The sequence below is a fragment of the Manis pentadactyla genome, chromosome 5, assembly GCF_030020395.1.
Source record: "Manis pentadactyla isolate mManPen7 chromosome 5, mManPen7.hap1, whole genome shotgun sequence".
Lineage (NCBI taxonomy): Eukaryota > Metazoa > Chordata > Mammalia > Pholidota > Manidae > Manis > Manis pentadactyla.
Window position 1 is genome coordinate 57,246,353 of NC_080023.1, and position 18,121 is coordinate 57,264,473.

Sequence of the window (18,121 nt, forward strand, 5' to 3'; positions counted from 1 at the left end):
CTTACAAGAAAATGGGAACTAAATTAAGTAAAGAAGCGGTCTTCATAAGAGACCTAAAAAGTTCACTTAGGGAGAGAGGAGTTCGAGTTAAAAAGAAAGACTTGGTAAAGTTTTTTATTTTTGTTGATGAAGTCTGTCCGTGGTTTATCATTAATGGCCCCGAAATTCATCCTAAAAAATGGCAGAAAGTAGGTAGAGATTTAAATGATTATCTTATCAAAAACGGCCCTGACTCTGTTCCTGTTTCAGTATTTTCCTATTGGGGTCTTATCAGAGATATTGTTGAAAATACTGACCCTGATAAACGTCAACTCTTGTCAGTGGCAGAATATTGCCTCCGCCCCTTATCTCGGGCGGCCTCAAAATCGTCTCTTTCGAGTGATCCCCCTGCCCCAAAATCAGCTAAATCCCCCTCCCCTAGCCCGACACCATCTTTGCTCGGTGCCCTCCATGATACCCCTCCCAAATGTTGCATTTATCCGCCTCTCCCTCGAGATTCGGACTTTGTCGATACACAAAAGGTTTTTCCAGTCGTGACTAAGAGCCAAAATGGCGAGCCTTTAGATCCGGGAGACGCGGCTGAACTAGAAGACGAAGCGGCCAAGTATCACAACCCAGATTGGCCCCTTGCCGCCCCGTCGCTTAACCCCCCTTCTTACACACCCCCAGTTTTGAAAAGAGCCTCTTACACTCCCTCTATTCAGCCTCCCAATGTTTGCGCCCCGGCCTTTTTGCCCCCGTCGGCCCCTCCGCTACCCCCTCCGGCTCCCGGTCCTGTTAGCCCCCCTACCAGCACTGAAGACCTAATAGCACAGATAGTAGAACAAAGAATAACTTGCCATCTCCAAAAATTAGTTGTCTCCCAACCAGTTCGTCCCGCATTATATTCGCAAAGGGGCCTCTCTAAGAAACCGCTTACAGCCACAAAACCTAAAAAACAACCTAAAAAACTGCTCTTTCCTGTTCTTACCCGGGCCTCCGCCCGCTCTGGCCCCACCTCCACAACACATAGCCCGGAGGAGGGCGATCTTGAAAGCGACGGCGAAGACGCCCCTGCTGCTCAGGAAATAGAAAGTGAGGGAGAGGAGCAGGCTGAGCCAGAGCCGGCCGAGCCTGCTGATGGCCCTAGAGAATTTCACAAAATCCATTTCAAAAGCTTAAAAGAGCTGAACGCGGCCGTTAAAGCTTATGGCCCCAATGCCCCTTTTACCCTTTCTGTTCTTGATTCGCTGTCTCGAAGAGGACATTTACTCCCAGGTGAATGGCTGCGTATAGTCCAGGCTGTGCTTACCCGTGGTCAGTTTTTAACTTGGAAGGCAGATTTTGCTGACCGCTGTCAGACCATCGCTGCTGCCAATGTAAAAGACCCTCATTCCCCAACAGCGTCCTAGACTTTTGATAAGCTTACGGGACAGGGCAGATATATCTCTGAAACCAGGCAGCAGCGCCTTCCCCTTGGTCTTTTATCTCAAGTGAAAGATGCCGCTTTGGGCGCTTGGATATCACTCCCTGCTTCCAGGACTGCTAACACTCCTCTAACTAAGATCACTCAAAGCTCGCAAGAAGACTATAGCGAATTTGTTAGCAGACTGTTAGAGGCCGCCGAAAGGACCCTTGGTTCCGCGGCTGCCAATGATAAGATTGTAAAACAGCTAGCCTATGAAAACGCCAATTCGGCATGTCGAGCCGTCCTCCGCGGTAAGACTCGAGACAAAACTCTTGATGAAATGCTGAGAATGTGTAGAGATGTCGATCCTTTTACATCCAAAGTCCAAGCCCTTTTAGCTGTAGGTGCCGCTGTTCAAACTCCCCCGGCTTCTTATCCTCCTTCCTTCCCCAAGGGCGCACCGCCTATGCGTAACTGCTTTAAATGTGGACAGCCAGGCCATTTCGCTCGCCAATGCCCTACCACAGCTCCTCCTCCTAGAGTTGGGTCAGTCCCCGGTATTTGCCCTCGCTGCCATAAGGGGCGGCACTGGGCCAAAGAGTGCCGTAACAATCCAACAAATCCTTTTTACAGTACCACAAATCCTTTCACCCCCCCTTTTCAGGGAAACGAGCTGAGGGGCCAGCCCCGGGCCCCCCAGCCAATTCCATTTCAGCCGGCCTCGGGGAACAGCCTAGCTGTAGCACTCCCGCCCTCTATCGGGCCACACCCGGGAGTGCAGGACTTGACCTCTGTGCCTCCTCCTCAACAATATTAACGCCTGAAGAGGGAATTACAATTATTTCCACAGGAATTTATGGCCCACCTCCCAAAGATACTTATTTTCTAATTTTAGGGCGAGCTTCCACCACAATAAACGGCCTTATTGTCCACCCTTCCTTAGTTGACAATGACTATACTGGAGAAATAAAAATTCTTGCTAGTGCCCCCCAGTGCCCTGTCAGCATTATGAAAGGTCAGCGCCTTGCGCAGGCGCTCCCCCTCCCTTTAAGTACATCTCACCCTGCTATTCATAAGCAGCGAGGCTCCTCTACCCCAGGTTCTTCAGACTTATATTGGATCCAAGCTATTACTAAAGAACGCCCCACTCTTAAACTTAAGATCCAAGGAAAAGTATTTGAAGGAATTTTAGATTCGGGGGCCGACTCTACGGTCATATCTCAGGCTTCATGGCCCTCCAGCTGGCCCTTACACGCTTCCTTGACCCATCTACAAGGAATTGGGCAGTCAAGAAACACCTTACAGAGCTCACAGTTATTAAACTGGGAAGATGAAGAAGGAAATACCGGATTCATTCAACCCTTCGTAGTTCCTGGGTTGCCGGTAAATCTTTGGGGAAGAGATATCCTTTCTCAAATGAAGGTCATCATGTGTAGCCCTAATGAAGTTGTAACACAGCAGATGCTTTCAAAGGGTTACCTCCCTGGTCAGGGGTTGGGCAAACTAAAACAGGGAGATCCCAACCCGATACTGGCCACGCCTAAGATAGACCGCTCAGGTTTAGGGTTTGAAAAACATTTTTCGTAAGGGCCGTTGCTCCTCCTGCACTCCAGGCAGACAAGATTACTTGGAAAAGTGATGTTCCTGTCTGGATCGATCAATGGCCCCTTACCACTACAAAATTAAATGCAGCCATAGAGTTAGTGCAGGAACAGCTGGCTGCTGGACATATTGAACCTTCTACATCCCCTTGGAACACCCCAATCTTTGTAATCCAAAAGAAATCAGGCAAGTGGAGGCTCCTACAAGACCTCAGGGCGGTTAATAAGACTATGGTCTCTATGGGCGCATTACAACCGGGAATTCCCTCTCCAATAGCCATCCCTAAAGGGTATGTCAAATTAGTAATTGATCTAAAAGATTGCTTTTTCTCCATACCTTTGCATCCTGATGATTGCAAACGTTTTGCCTTTAGTATACCCATTACCAATTGTGTAGGGCCTTCTCCCCGGTTTCAGTGGAGAGTTCTCCCACAAGGAATGGCCAACAGCCCCACTCTGTGCCAAAAGTTTGTAGCCCAGACTATAGACCCCTTTAGGTTGCTCTTCCCCACTTTGTATATTATCCATTATATGGATGATATTCTTCTTGCCGGTCCTGACCAGCAACAGCTCTATGCGGCCAGTCAACAGCTAGTCACTGCCCTCCGAGATCGAGGACTACAAATTTCCCCAGAAAAAGTCCAGGTCCACCCCCCCCAACTTTTTTTAGGCTTTGAATTATTTTCTAATAAAATCCTCACTCAAAAAATTCAGTTAAAGAGAAGCTCCTTAAACACTCTTAATGATTTTCAGCGTCTGCTAGGAGACATCAACTGGCTCAGGCCTTATTTAAAGCTGACCACCGGAGAATTAAAGCCCTTGTTTGATGTCCTACGTGGAGACCCTGATCCTTCCTCCCCCCGCTCGCTTTCATCAGAAGCACAAAGGGCATTAACCATTGTAGAGCGGGCTATTTCTGAACAGACCATTAGCTACTTCTCTCCACATCTAAGTTTGTGGCTGCTCATTTTCCCTACCCCCTTCTCCCCTACAGGAGTCCTTTGGCAAAACCATCCACTATTTTGGGTTCATTTGCCAGCCTCCCCCCCTAGAGTCTTAGCTACCTATCCTCAATTAGTTGCTGCCCTCTTACGTTTAGGCCGAGAGGCAGCTCTCAAGTTGTTTGGGAGAGACCCTGAAGTTATAACCCTCCCATACAATACATCTCAATTACAATGGCTTATTCAACATGATGATGATTGGGCAATTAGCTGCACCTCCTTCCAAGGGACAATAGACAATCATTACCCTGCAGACAGATTAGTCCAGTTCCTTCAAAAGACCCCGGTTGTCTTTCCCAAGAGGACTAAAACCACGCCAATTGCTGGGGCCGTAATGGTGTTCTCTGATGGGTCCTCCTCCGGTATAGCCGCTTTCAGTATTAATGGGCAAGTTACCCGAATACAGACAGACCTCTCTTCTGCACAACTTGTTGAACTAACTGCAATAATCAAAGTTTTTGAGCTTTTAATAGATGCCCCCTTTAACCTTTACACTGACAGTGCCTATGTAGCAACCTCTGTTCCCCTATTAGAGACAGTGCCTTACATACGTCCCTCTACAAATGCTTCCCCCCTATTCGCAAAATTGCAAAAATTAATTCTAAACCGCGATGCCCCTTTTTTCATCGGGCACATACGCGCTCACACTGGCCTTCCAGGGCCGCTTGCCAAAGGCAATGACAGAGTTGATCTGGCGACTCAATTAGTAGCCTCTGTCACGTCAGACTCACCCTTGGCTGCAGCCCAACGGGCTCATGAACTACATCATCTCAATGCTCACACTCTTAGACTCAAATTTTCAATCACCCGAGAACAGGCCCGCCAAATAGTTCGGCAATGTCAAGGATGTCTAACTCTCCTCCCAGAGCCTCATAACGGAATCAACCCCCGGGGGTTGGTTCCAGGAGAGATATGGCAAATGGATGTCACTCATTACCCTCCCTTTGGTAAATTAAAATATATCCATGTGTCTATTGACACATGTAGTGGTTTCCTATGTGCATCCTTGCAAACGGGAGAGGCAACTAAAAATGTTATTACCCATGTTCTCTCATGCCTGGCATATCTACCACAACCTAAAATCTTAAAAACTGACAATGGGCCTGGATACGCCAGCTCTAGCTTTAAACAGTTCTGTGCGCAGTTAGGTATTAAGCACATAACAGGAATTCCCTATAATCCCCAAGGCCAAGGCATTGTTGAAAGAGCCCACTTAACCCTTAAAAACATGTTATTCAAATTTCAGTCGGGGGGAGAAGTACTCTATCCGAAAACAGGTAATGCAAAGACACTCCTAAATCATGCACTGTTTGTTCTTAATTTCCTTACTTATGACTCCGCGGGTAAAACCGCTGCTGATCGCCTTTGGCATCCCTCCACGGCAGATAATTATGCACAGGCTATGTGGAGAGATCCGATGACCAACACATGGCACGGGCCTGACCCTGTGCTCATATGGGGGAAAGGACATGCTTGTATATATGATGCTAAGGCACAAAATGCCCGATGGCTCCCAGATAGGCTCATTAAACTCCTAGACACAAATAGAGGCAAAAACAATAATAATTCCAGTCCAGGGCATATTAACCCCTGAGAAGCCTTCCCTTTCTGTTTATTTTCAGGAGGCAAAAATGAAGATTTCTACACTATTGACCCTCGTCATGACCTTTCGCCCCGTTTGGACCCATCAGATTTTCAATTTCACCTGGACAGTCACCAGTGAAGCAGGAGACGTCGTTTTCAGTTCTTCTACCTTAGCAAGTTCCCCCCCATGGCCTGTTCTTGCCCCTGACCTCTGTGACTTGGCCGCTGGAGCTTCTGCAGCCTGGGGGACCCCAGACATTTACTTTCCTTTTTCCACCTCCCCTGAGACCTACCCTGAGGGACAATCTACCACCTCTCCTGGGTGTAACAACACCCCTAGGAGAACCTACCTCAGAGAAACAGAATTTTATGTTTGCCCGGGAGCTCATAGAGATCGAGCCCTTAACTATAAATGTGGATATAGAGACTCCTATTTCTGTGACTCCTGGGGGTGTGAGACTACAGGAGATGCTAGTTGGAAGCCTAGCTCCACCTGGGATTATATAACTGTAAGTAGGGCTTGGAATCCCAAGCCTAACTCAACTGTTACCCCAGAATGTCAAAGCACCCAATCCACAAGGGGGCGATGTACACCGCTCTCCATTGCCTTTACTGACAAGGGAAAAAGGGCCCCTATTGATGGATGGCTCAGGGGACATGAATGGGGGCTAAGGCTTTATGTTTCAGGAAAGGACCCTGGGCTCACTTTTAAAATCAAATTAATTCGATCCATTCCAAACGCCAACAAGCACGTTGTCCTTGGCCCTATTGCCCCTAAGGCAAGAGACCCAAGACCTTCTAACCCTTCTCCCCTGTCTACTAGTACTGTTTTCCAGGCCTTGCTCCCCCCAGTTTTACCCTCTACAGGCGAAATCCTTAAAGGCCTGGCTAATGTGACTGCAGAATCCCTTAACTCCACTGGATATAGCGAGTGCTGGTTATGTTTCTCCCCCGTTCCCCCGTTTTACGAAGGGATAGCAGTTTTAGTAAACACCTCAGCAGACCTCATACTTACCAATGACTCCAGCAAGACTCGCTGGTCAGACCCCTCCCGTTTTTCAGAGACCTCTCCGGGTCTCACATTGACGCAGCTTTCGGGAATAGGCCTCTGTATACATAGCCCCGTCTTGCGTCTACCCCCTCAGCTAATACCCATTTGTAACAGCTCCTTCTCACCCCCGCTGTCCTATGAATTCCTTGTCGCGCCCAACGGTACTTATTTTGCTTGCTCCTTTGGCATAACGCCCTCTGTTAACCCGCGCTTGCTAATATCTAACAATGAATATTGTGTTTTAGTCATGCTCATGCCCAAGATTTCCATACATCCCACCGAAGACCTCCTTCCATATTACTCGGGCTCTACTTGCACTAAGCGTGAGCCAGTAACCGCCATTACCTTATCTGTGATATTAAGATTAAGAGCAGCTGGGGCTGGAACAGGCATTGCCTCCATAATTACTTCTAAACAACAATATTATGCTCTTAGTCAGGCTATTGATAAAGACATACAAAATCTGCAAGAAGGTTTAGACAGCCTGAAAGAATCTGTTGTCTCTCTCTCTGAGGTAGTGCTCCAAAATCGCCGAGGGTTAGACCTCCTTTTCCTGAAAGAAGGAGGCCTCTGCGCTGCTCTTAAAGAAGAATGTTGCTTCTATAAAGACAAAACAGGGTTAGTGCAAGATAGCATTGATAAAGTTAAGAAAAACCTAGAAGCCAGGCAAAAACAAAGAGAAAAGGATGAGGCCTGGTATAAAAACTGGACCTCTGCCACCCCTTGGTTAACTACTCTGATCCCCACCATCCTTGGACCCTTGGCAGGATTCTTCCTTTTAGTGTCTCTTGGCCCTTGGGCCTTAAGAAAACTGACAGTTTTTATTCGAGAGCAGGTTGACCAGCTCGTCAAGCCAGCAGTTGCTGTTCATTATCACAGACTTACAGCCTGTGATGAAGAGTCTTACACCGAACCAACCAATGCTCCCGGTCTCCAGTTCTCAACTTTACAGGCGCCTCAACCATGGTACCATCGATTCTGGCACCGTACTTAATGTGGCCCATATGCTGGTCAGCCAGAACCAGACATACCCCTAACTATGAGGGTATGGGCATCGAGATGAGTGCGAGACAAAGTACCGCAAGGGAGGGTTCTTCCTAGAACCTCTCTGGTCCTCCCTGAGAATACGCCTGGCTTGCATAGAGGTTGGTATCCATATGTACATAAAGCCTTGATATATTAAGATCAATTTGGCTTTCAGCTCTGCCTCTCCTCCCTAAAAGATACCGAGAGCATTTGCGAAATGTTACCCTGCTGGAGGAGCCAGGCCTCTATTCCCTCACTCGATTAAGGCCCACCTTTCTGAAATAAATAGAAAGGGAGGAGATGTTGGGAGCCACACAAAGACAACAAGATGGCCACAGTTCATGAGGTTCCTGCTTCACTTCCTGGAGATTAGCTGCGAGCCCGCGCGCGCCAACAAGAAAGCCCGCGCGCGCCAAGAGATACTCTTCTCCCCCTCCTTCCCCATTATCATATACCAATCAGAATGTAACTCGCTGCGCCATCCCTGCTATGCAGCCAATCCCCTGCTTACAAGTATCCTATGGCCCACTCTGCCCCTGAACACTGGTGTATATCTACCCCCGTCTTACAATAAAATTTGAAGGCTTGATCAGAATACTGTCTTGCCTTCGCTCTTCTCTCGCCCCCATTTTCTTTCAGGTCGGATCCCCCTCGTCCCCACAAATAACTAGGTCCCGCTGGACGGGACATTGAAAAATAAGAAAGTACAAATCACTATAAAGTAAAATATTTAAAACCATATAAAAATGTGTGATAAATTTATATCATATTTATGCATAATAAATTCCCTGATGAATGAAAACCACAGAGGTTTTAATTTCTCTATCAAAATTTTGATGAGGCACATAAAAAGACTAAGAAGAAATATAACAGTATTTTGGTAAAAAATCACTTTGATTAATTATGTATGTATTATATAACAATAAAGAATGATGGTCTCATTTAATAGCTTTTGCCAGATCTCAAATTCAGAGCATCTTTAGTTCCTGAATATGTTTAATTTAATGAAAAAATTCAAATGCTTGGTGAGCGTATTTAAAGAGGATGAAATTAATGACATTGCAATAGATATCTAAGACATGGATTCTCAGGGTACAGAAGGCTCCTTTGTAACCTCTCACAGTACCTTTACTATTCTCTCTTACATATCAGTAAAGTGGAGTACACTCCCATTGACTAACTTGTCTGAAAATTATAAAGTTCAACAAGATGGTTATCATTGGTGATTCATCTCGTGATCCCATGACATCCCAGTTCATGTTCAGGGTTAATCACAGAATATTTAATTAAGCAAACTTTCCTTCATTGGCTTTCAACATCTTTCACTACCTTCTGTTCCCCACTGAGTTTGTGATGCAGCTTTTGACAAATCTGTCCTTCCTTGATATTAGCCTTTCTCTGTCTTCTTTTATCCACCCTTTCCCAAAAAGCTGCCTGGTAAGTTGTTACACACTCACACAGCTGTGACTGCTATGGCTTTTATTCTCTTTTTCAAAGAGTTTGTATTATAACATGAGTCTCTTGGAGGCAATAGTTCTTTTAGCCACCTAGTGTGTTTCCTTTAATACAGAGAATCCCAGTGTGGGAGGGGTGCACTGTAGAAAGAAAATGAAGTTAGTAGATCTGTAACAAATGGATTAACCCAAATAAAGAAATATCTGATGGTAAAATTTTAGAAAAAGTATCTGAAAATTTAAAAAAGGAAACCTCATTAACAGATAGTCCAGAGACCAGAAGTGGGAGCCATACTCCTCCACACCAATTACAGACCCTACAAGAGGAATGCTCAGCAGGAAAGAATCACCAATCACATGGGCCAACAGGGAAGGAGGTACAGCGCAGCTCCTATGAGAACTTGACTATCCCAGCAACTCAGCCAAGAACAAACTGTACTCACTCTGAATCTCTTGCGTTTCTCCAATGGACTTTTGTTCAAAACAGCCCCTCCCAACTTCTTTCTTCTCATCCATAAAATAACATTTCTCTCCTTTGTTGGATTTGCCTATGGTTTTGCCAAAGCTTGCATGTCTTGAATTGCAATTCTCTGTTATTTCCAAATAAACTCATTTTGCCGGTAAAATAACTGACAGTTTTATTTTTAAGGTTAACATGTCCTGCAGATCAAACCAAATAATTAGACCACTGAATTATACTAAAGGCTTCTGCTGGTAGTGTTTCCCCCATCCCCACATTTCCAGGCTGCCCTTTACAAATGAAAACTTTCAGATGTTGCTGCCTAACTTTCCCTCAACAACATCAGGCACTGAGTCCCACTGATTCCATCTCCATTGTTTTCCATTTTCTGCCTTTGTGGTCACCGCCCTAATTCAGAACTTGTCCAGTTGTTGATTAATTTTGAAAATAACATTTTAACTTCCTGTAAATAGTGCATATCTCATTTTCCTACAAAAAGTGCATTATCTCTTCTTTCTATAACCATCAAAAGAAGGAAAATGGATTTTGTTTACTAAGCACTTGTTTTGTGCTAGGCTTGAAAAGCTTTATTTTAAAATGTTATTTCTATGTCATAAAATTCTGTGAAAAAGCAGATCATTATCAATTAGGTTTTTTGTCCTGAAACAGACTCCTTGAGGACAAAAACACCATTTATCTTACTCAAAGAAGGATAAGTAATAGGCACACATATATGCATACATGTAAACATGTACATATAAATATCTTTATTTTTGGCATGTGATTATTGAAAAAATTAAATAACATAGAACATGAAGGTGCTTTCCTTATTCTACCCTCAGGGATAATCACTTCTAACAGTATTGTATTTATTCCTCGAAATATATAAATGTACACATAAAACCTATATACTTACGTGTATAATAATTTGTATTTTATTTTATATTCATTTTGTACTCTATTTTTTCACTGAACTCTATAACATGAATACATTTTGGAGCTGACACACAAATTATGTTTTTATTCTTTTTTTTTAATTTGGGAAGGGTGCACCATTCCCAGAGCTACTGCAATACCTGGTTGATGCATGGAGTGGATGGAGCAAGCTCCTATTCCATCTCTCTGCTCCCAAAATCCATTTAATATATTGTCCTCAGATAGAAGATGTTTCAGATATTAAAGTGGTAAGAACAGAAAATAGACTTAATCTTAGGCAAAAGGCTGATAGTGATCTGTTTTTATTCTTATGAATGACATATAACAGTCTATAGTTGGATGTAACAAAGATAATACAATTCTTTACTGATGGAAATTCCTGTTTTTCCCAGTTTTTTCCATAACTCTAGCATAGAAGTGAATGTCTTTGAATATAGACAATGGAATTGACAAAGTAAAAGTATACACATGTAAGATATTAGCAATTTTTTTTTTTACAAAATCACTAAAGGTATACCAATTTGCACAGCACATGAAATTGCCTATATTCTTACATCCTCAACAGTTCTGGGAATTATTTACTGTAATTGTCCATAATTGAATACACAGTTTTAAAAAAATCTGTATTTCATAGATGCTTTGTAATTTTTCATGTTTTTGTATTTCATAAGTTTATTGGTTATTTTAATCATTTTGATCCATTTTGCCCATCAGGAATGTTACTTTTTCCTAACTGACTGATAGGTAGTCATTTGTTACTAACTTATGCACTGAAGATTATCTGTAGTTTTTCCGTCTTATATGCCAGTTATCTTTTAAGTTTTTTAATGATGTTATACAAAAGTTTGTTGTTCATATAATTAAATGTCTCAAATTTCTGCCTTAGAGTTGGTATGGGCACCTAAATATTTAAATGTGTTTACATAATGGAAGGTACTTACGTGCTAAAAATTTATATATTCGTGTTAATTTAGACGTTCACTGTGCCCGTAGTAGAGAGTAGAGTCTAGTTATTATGAGTGCAGGCTCTAAAGTAGATCATCTTGGTTTAGATCCTATCTCTGCTATTTGAAATTGTATTATCTTGACAGATTACTTTAGCTGGACTGTGCTCCATTTTCTCATCTACAAATTGAGAATGATTATAATTATAATACTTCCTGAAATAGTTACTAGGAATGAGAGGATAATCCTGATCAATTATAAGTGCTTAATAAATGTGAACATATTTTTATTATATGCCAAGTCCACGCAATAATACAAACAAGTCAGACACTTTCAACTCTCATTTAGTAAGAGTACACATTACACAGTAATGTCTCTGTTCAAAACAGGGGAAATATGTGTTGTCAAAAGTTCCTGAGAATATATTTCATAAATATAAAATTATCTGGAGAAACTCATAGTCAATAGTCTGTTTTCTTACAGGAAAGGATAAAATCTATAAGTGTTCAATGTGACTTTTGCTCCTAGTTGATTACATAAAGTTCTCTGAGACAACTCACTGTGACATTCACTTCATTTTGACCCCAGGTTGCATGCCAGAAGAAAAGCACGATGAGAGTTTTTTATTTGTTCTTATGGCTTGACATTTGTTTTGGAAAGTTCAGGGCTAGCAGTTATGGATGCTTTTACCAAAAGGAAAAATATCTCAGTCCCTGGGGGCAAATCCAACTCTCAGTACCTCCCTCTCAGGTATCTCAGATGCAATCCTAACAAAATTATGAGATTTGATTACACATCAGTCTTATTAATAAATCACCTTCTAGCTCTCAGAGATCTCCATCCTCCTCTCCTCCATGTTCAGTCTGCCTTCATCCAGCAAGTCTTACACTCTGTGTGAGTCCCCACCTTGTGCCCAGGAAAAATGTTAGATGCTGGGATACCATGGTGAGTATAGGTGCATAAGGCTCACTTAGTTCTCCCCACCTTGGGTTTACCTGGATTTGGGAAAAATGGTTGAAACAGAGAATATCCTTTTGTACATTTTTCCATCCCAGGCCTCAGCAGTGTATCACAGAGTAGATGCTCCAATGCACTTATTAAATTTAATTGTTAGATTAAATCTCTGTGGACTGTCTAGTTTCAACTAAGGACTCCTAGATGAAATAGGTACTATCCTACCAATGATCTACTTGTCAAGGATTCCAAGGACTTGGATTTCTGCTCTATTTATCTGATAACTCTCACTGGAAAGTAACAATAATATTTGCTAGGCCCACAATATTAATAGGCTGCTCCTGACACACTTTGCAGAAGTGAACACCAGGCTAGAAGTCAGTGTCCACTCTGTTTCTACCCTGCTTGCTTTGTTTTCTCATCAGTAAAAAGGAGAATATGTCCAATGTGAAGGACATATAAGGTAATTATGATACTTCCATTTTAGAACTCTTTAAACAGCAAATTGCTATATAAAAGCAAGATTAATTTTTAATGACAGTGATTTTAAAAGGCTTTAAATGTTTCACATGATTGAGTAATTAAAATATTGATACTTTATTCTCTCTGTATTTCCTTTTTTAGCAACTTTGTGATTATAATTTGCATCTATACTTTCTATATCTAAAAATCTAAATATTAATATTAGTAATAATAATAAAAATACAACCTATCCAGATGATTCTGTAAAAGAAACTACATGATCCACTTTAGTTTTCTTCAAATCTTCATTCCAGTTTTAAGCTTCAAAAAAAGATGAGAGCTACTTGTGGATTTAGATTGTTGCTGGTGAGATTTTATTCTGAATTCCAGAGAAGGAGGCAGAGATGAATTCGTGGGGATTGGCTTTCTGGAGCCAGTGATGCAATGGAAGAGCACAAATATGGATACATACCTGCAAATGCCTTTAGATACACACAGTCATGCTCATTCATACAGAGATATAGAAAGCCTCTGCTACTATTTTCATTCTTGGCTCATAATCAGATTCTTAAATTTTGCCAATAGCAATCAGTGCATTGGGGAGAGGAAGCAAAGGAAAAGATTTGGGAGGAGGAATTTGGAGCAAATTAGAAGAAAGCTTGGGAAGGGAGAGTCCCTTACTCACCAATGAATAATAAAATGGGTGAGGTTAACTTTCAAAAGAATAGACTTGCAAGAATGACAGAAGGAAGAAAATGACAGAGAACAAACAGGGGGGCAGGGAGGACCCTGAATGGGGAGACCCTGTTCCATGTACAGAAACCTGTCATAGAAGGCTTTGTAGTGCTTGCTTGTGTCCTAACCAGTCAATTGGAAACACCTTTTACCTAACATCTTTGCCTTTAACTCTTAAGCATCCCTGAAAAATCAAAAAGAGATGACAGCTAAGGAAATAATGTAAATGTGACTCACTTTTGGATTACTGTTTTTAAAATCTCACTTCTCTCTGCTGCCAGTCACATATGTACTGGTGCAGCGTGGAACTGCCAGGTGAAGCAAACCATTGATACCTTTGGACTTTAGATATGAGAAAGAGAAAAATAAAAGGCCAAAGATCTGCAGAATCCATGGGTCCCCCAACTTGCTTCTTTTCATGTCTCTGTACCTACTCTGTGTTCAGTTGAGGAAATTCTCCCTTGCTCCCAACCCCTCCACCCCCACCAGTACCTCCAACCCAGTTAGTTCCAAACCTGATTAGTTTGCATTTTTCTCTCAATTTTAATTAGATCACACTTCTTTTAAAAGGTCTTCCTGACTCTCACAAGATTTTATAGAACCCTCAGTGAGCTTCCAAACTTGAACTTTCTCCTAACCATCACCACTCTTCTGCAATAAAAATTTGCCTATCCAGCTTCCTTATTAAACTGCATTAAGCTTAAAAACAAGGTCTTAGTAATTAACACAGTGTATGACATCCAGCTGGCTAAACATGTAATACATATTAACTGAATGTAAGCAGCTAATGTGTTCAAGAGAATCATAGGTGTTATTTATAGAAAGCATTAATATCTAGCCCTACCAAAAGTAAAAAAAGAACAGCTAAGTGGTTTCTAAGAAATGGGCCTTTTCATAATAGAAAATCAAGGTAGAGCAGAAGTAGCCAGGGGATCAAATTTAGATTTTACAGTATTTGGTTTTATGTAGTCAGTGTCAAAAAAGAAAAGCAGAGCCCAAAATGGAATCATTTCTGTTAGGCTAAGTCATCAAACCTGGGCTTAACACCTAACCTAGTTGCAGTTTCAACCTCCCTGAGAAATGTGGTCAGTCAGAAATTTTCTGGTCAGCAACCATGAGTTAATCTATTCCATGAGACCTCTCTATCCTCCAGAAGAAGATAAGGAAATCTGCATGATTAGACCTCTGCTTTTTCCCTCAAAGGATAGTGACTTTGCCTGAAGTAACCTCTTTCCTTCATTTAACAATTTTCTTGCTGCACCCTCCTTTCTGTAAAAACCTTACATTTTGTACAATTCCTCATGCATCTCTCTACTTGCTAGATGGGAGGCTGTCCTGCTCATGAATTGCTTAATGAAGGACTTGCTGGTTTAATCCCTTCCCTAAATCCAGTCCACAGTCTGTAGGAGGGAGTCTGCTGGTTTAGTCCACACACTGTTGGTGCACACAAGGCCTTCTATTGACTAGTACTGTTGTATGGCAGCTTCACCTGGGGAGGTCTCTCCCTGTGAACTAAGTGAAACCTAAACTCGGAAGAAGGAGGGTTCTTGTCTCTGACAGAGAAAGAATTCTTGAACAGGTCAGATGAGTGTAGGTAAGGAAGGAATTCATTAAAGTGAGAGTAGTAGTGGATGGCAGCAGCCATGCAGGCAGTAGAGAGCCAGGAAGAAGAGAGGAAGGACAGGAAAGTTCACTCAACTCCTGCTTGGTATTGGGACAGTCCTGAAGCCAGGGTCACCTAGAATCCAGTGCCCACTAGAAACTGCACATCATGTTAAATAAGCCTCTATCACCCCAGGATTTGGGGGAGCCACAGAGCACCATATGGAGTGTGATAATGTTCTGAAAACTTTCCCAAAGCAAAGAAAGATTTTTGGGCTGGCTACTAAAGAGTATGATCTTATAGCTGCAGTCCTGTACAAGTCACCCAGGCATCAGGAATTTGCAAGCTCAAATCAGAAATCTTAGTAGCCCTTCCCTACTTGTAGACCAGAGAGAGTGAAGACTTGTGCTTAAGTCTAGAAAACTTAATGAAGTAGGAAAGTAACAAAGACACTTACCACTGGAAAATGAGTCTCTTAATAAACCTTCTGAGAGGCTTGGAAGTTGGGCAGCAAGAAAGTTTTATTTAAGGCAAAGTACACACTTGAAGAAAGGTGAATGTGGGCAACCTCAGAGAGAAGGCACACTTATAGGCTTAGGATTCAAGTCTTCTAAGGATTTCAAGAATGGGGTAATGGTATAGCCTTGACTTATGGCCTCATTGTCTATCTCTGGTGAGAGACATTATGTCACCATCCACAGTCAGTCCTCTAGATATTCTGCAAGAAACACTTAATACAAGAAATTTCTTGATCCTGCTCTTCTCCAAGATAGTGATTACCCTCAAGCAGTGGAAACATACTATTTATGACTACTTGCCCTGCCTTAAGATACAGTTAGTTGCTGGGTAATTACCATAAAATATGTTAGGAGTCTTACCTCTTAACTCCCTTGTTTTTAAAATGGAATCTTAGCCTTAAGATAGAGTCCCTCCTGTTATTACTACATATACTGTTTATATCTCAGCATTTTTCATCATAGGCAAGAAAAGTTAATAATAATGCTTGTCACATGACCCTGTTCAACTCAGTAAACAGTACTGTCTAAACCCCAACCCATGATCTTTCCCTTGGACTATATGCTGGTAACTTCTGATGGCCAGGTCTGTGATTCCCCAATTTTTTTGAATATTTCCCCAGGTTTCATATCTAGAACTGTTGGTGGTAGAAACAGTTCTCCATTTGTTTTGAATTAGTCTGCAGTCCCTATTCTATGGGGCCTGTTGGTCTAATCCTATCTCCAGCCCTTCATTTGTTGCTTAAGGCTGGTGTCCACAATTCTATTAACTACTGATGTTTCTTTGTTAATGTGCACATGATATAAAGTTATTGTTAAGTGATCTCACTAGCCTAAAATTTTGTTAGATTATTGATGTGGCTCTGAATAATCAAAAGGCCTTGCTATCTAAAAGAAATAATATACTTTCCATCTAGAGAGTGAGTGTGCTGCATTTTGGCACATCTGTCTAATTTTTGTATAAGAATTGTAGTTCCAGGAGTTGCATATGTCTAGTATGATATAAAAATCTACTAAATGCAAGCTAGAATTACAATGGCCATTATGGGGAATGTGACAATTAGATAAGATCATTTTTAAAAAAAGATTGAAAGTGAAGTTTCCCAAATTAAAACACAGAATAGGTGTGGGTAAAATTTCAGAATTTCCAGAATCTCTCACCTGGTCTTAGTACATCTCCATATCAATAGATGCTTCCAAGGAGTGGAGAGTAGTCCATCTCCATATCAATAGGTAATTACAAGGGTGAGCAAGAAATATCTGGACCAGAGAGGTTGGGTGGGGTCCCTTTTTACAGCAAGGTGGTGAGAGAGCTAGCAGAAGTGGATGACTGCTTGTAATCAGTAAATGGATTTCTCCCACTTTATTTCTCCCTTTGACTGTTTTTGGCTTCAAAGGTAATTTGCCCCAGGCTGGGAACTTATTCCCCCCCAAACCCTAGAGTTACAATGGGTTACTTATTTTCACTGACATGCAGAAGCCTGTCAGAATTTTGAAAATGTTTCAAAATTTCATAACAGTTTCATTGGAAGATTCATTGCAAAGGCTACTGAAGAATTAAAGAGGTAAATGTACCTAAAACACAAAACTAAGACAGACAAATAAGACTGATGTAACTCCTGCTCCCATCTATTCTTCTTTATTTGAATACTTATTCTAATTTTGTCCACTGTCTCCACTGTATTTCTACTGTAGAAAGACTATTAAACAGACTAAAGATGGCAGCATGAGAGGTGAGACATAGGCTTCCTCCTAAAACCACATATAATACAAAAATATAATTAATATGACTAATCCTGAAAAAGCAACAGGAAAGAAGGCTGTACCAAACTGCATACTGCTGGAGAAAAGAATAAACCTCATGGAACAGGGTAATGTATCAAAGCCATGGCTCCTTCCCCCACCCCAGCTCACTGATGTGAGGAAGAGAAATGGAGCGGGAAGGGAGTGGAGAGCTGGGACTGCTGAATACCTAACTCCAGAGATCTGCTCTGGGAGCACAACCCTACATTTCATGGTGCTTTCATGATACTCTCATCATCAGGGGTTGGAAAGTTAAGACAGGCAGAAAACCTGGTGAGACTGAGACTCCAGCTGCTTGTGAAAAGCAGGGATCCATATCCGGCTGCTCTGGGACCAAAGAAAGGCGGGCAGTCTGAGAGACTTCCTATCAGCAAGAGGGCTGCTAAAGGGGCAAGGATTGCACAGAGCTTACTGCTCAGCAGAAAGGACAGGTAGAAAAAATTGTCCAGGTGCACTCTGCCCAGGAGGTTGGAAACTTTCTCCATCTTCAGGTGCTCCAGCTACCTGTCTGACTACACAGCTCGAAGGACCCCCTCCGTGATACGCAGCCTACTGTGACTTTCTCGCGGCCATCCCCAACTGCCTAGCAAACCGGCAAACTGTA

At 42.2% G+C, this 18,121-nt stretch overlaps 1 non-coding gene across 1 annotated transcript; it reads right to left on the reverse strand.

Annotated features, from left to right (window-relative positions):
• Window positions 1-10,606: 10,606 nt before the first annotated feature.
• On the reverse strand, window positions 10,607-10,796 carry LOC118931951 (U2 spliceosomal RNA). Its single transcript, XR_005032557.1, has one exon. It is a non-coding gene; the product is annotated as a U2 spliceosomal RNA (small nuclear RNA).
• Between the last annotated feature and the right edge of the window lie 7,325 nt (window positions 10,797-18,121).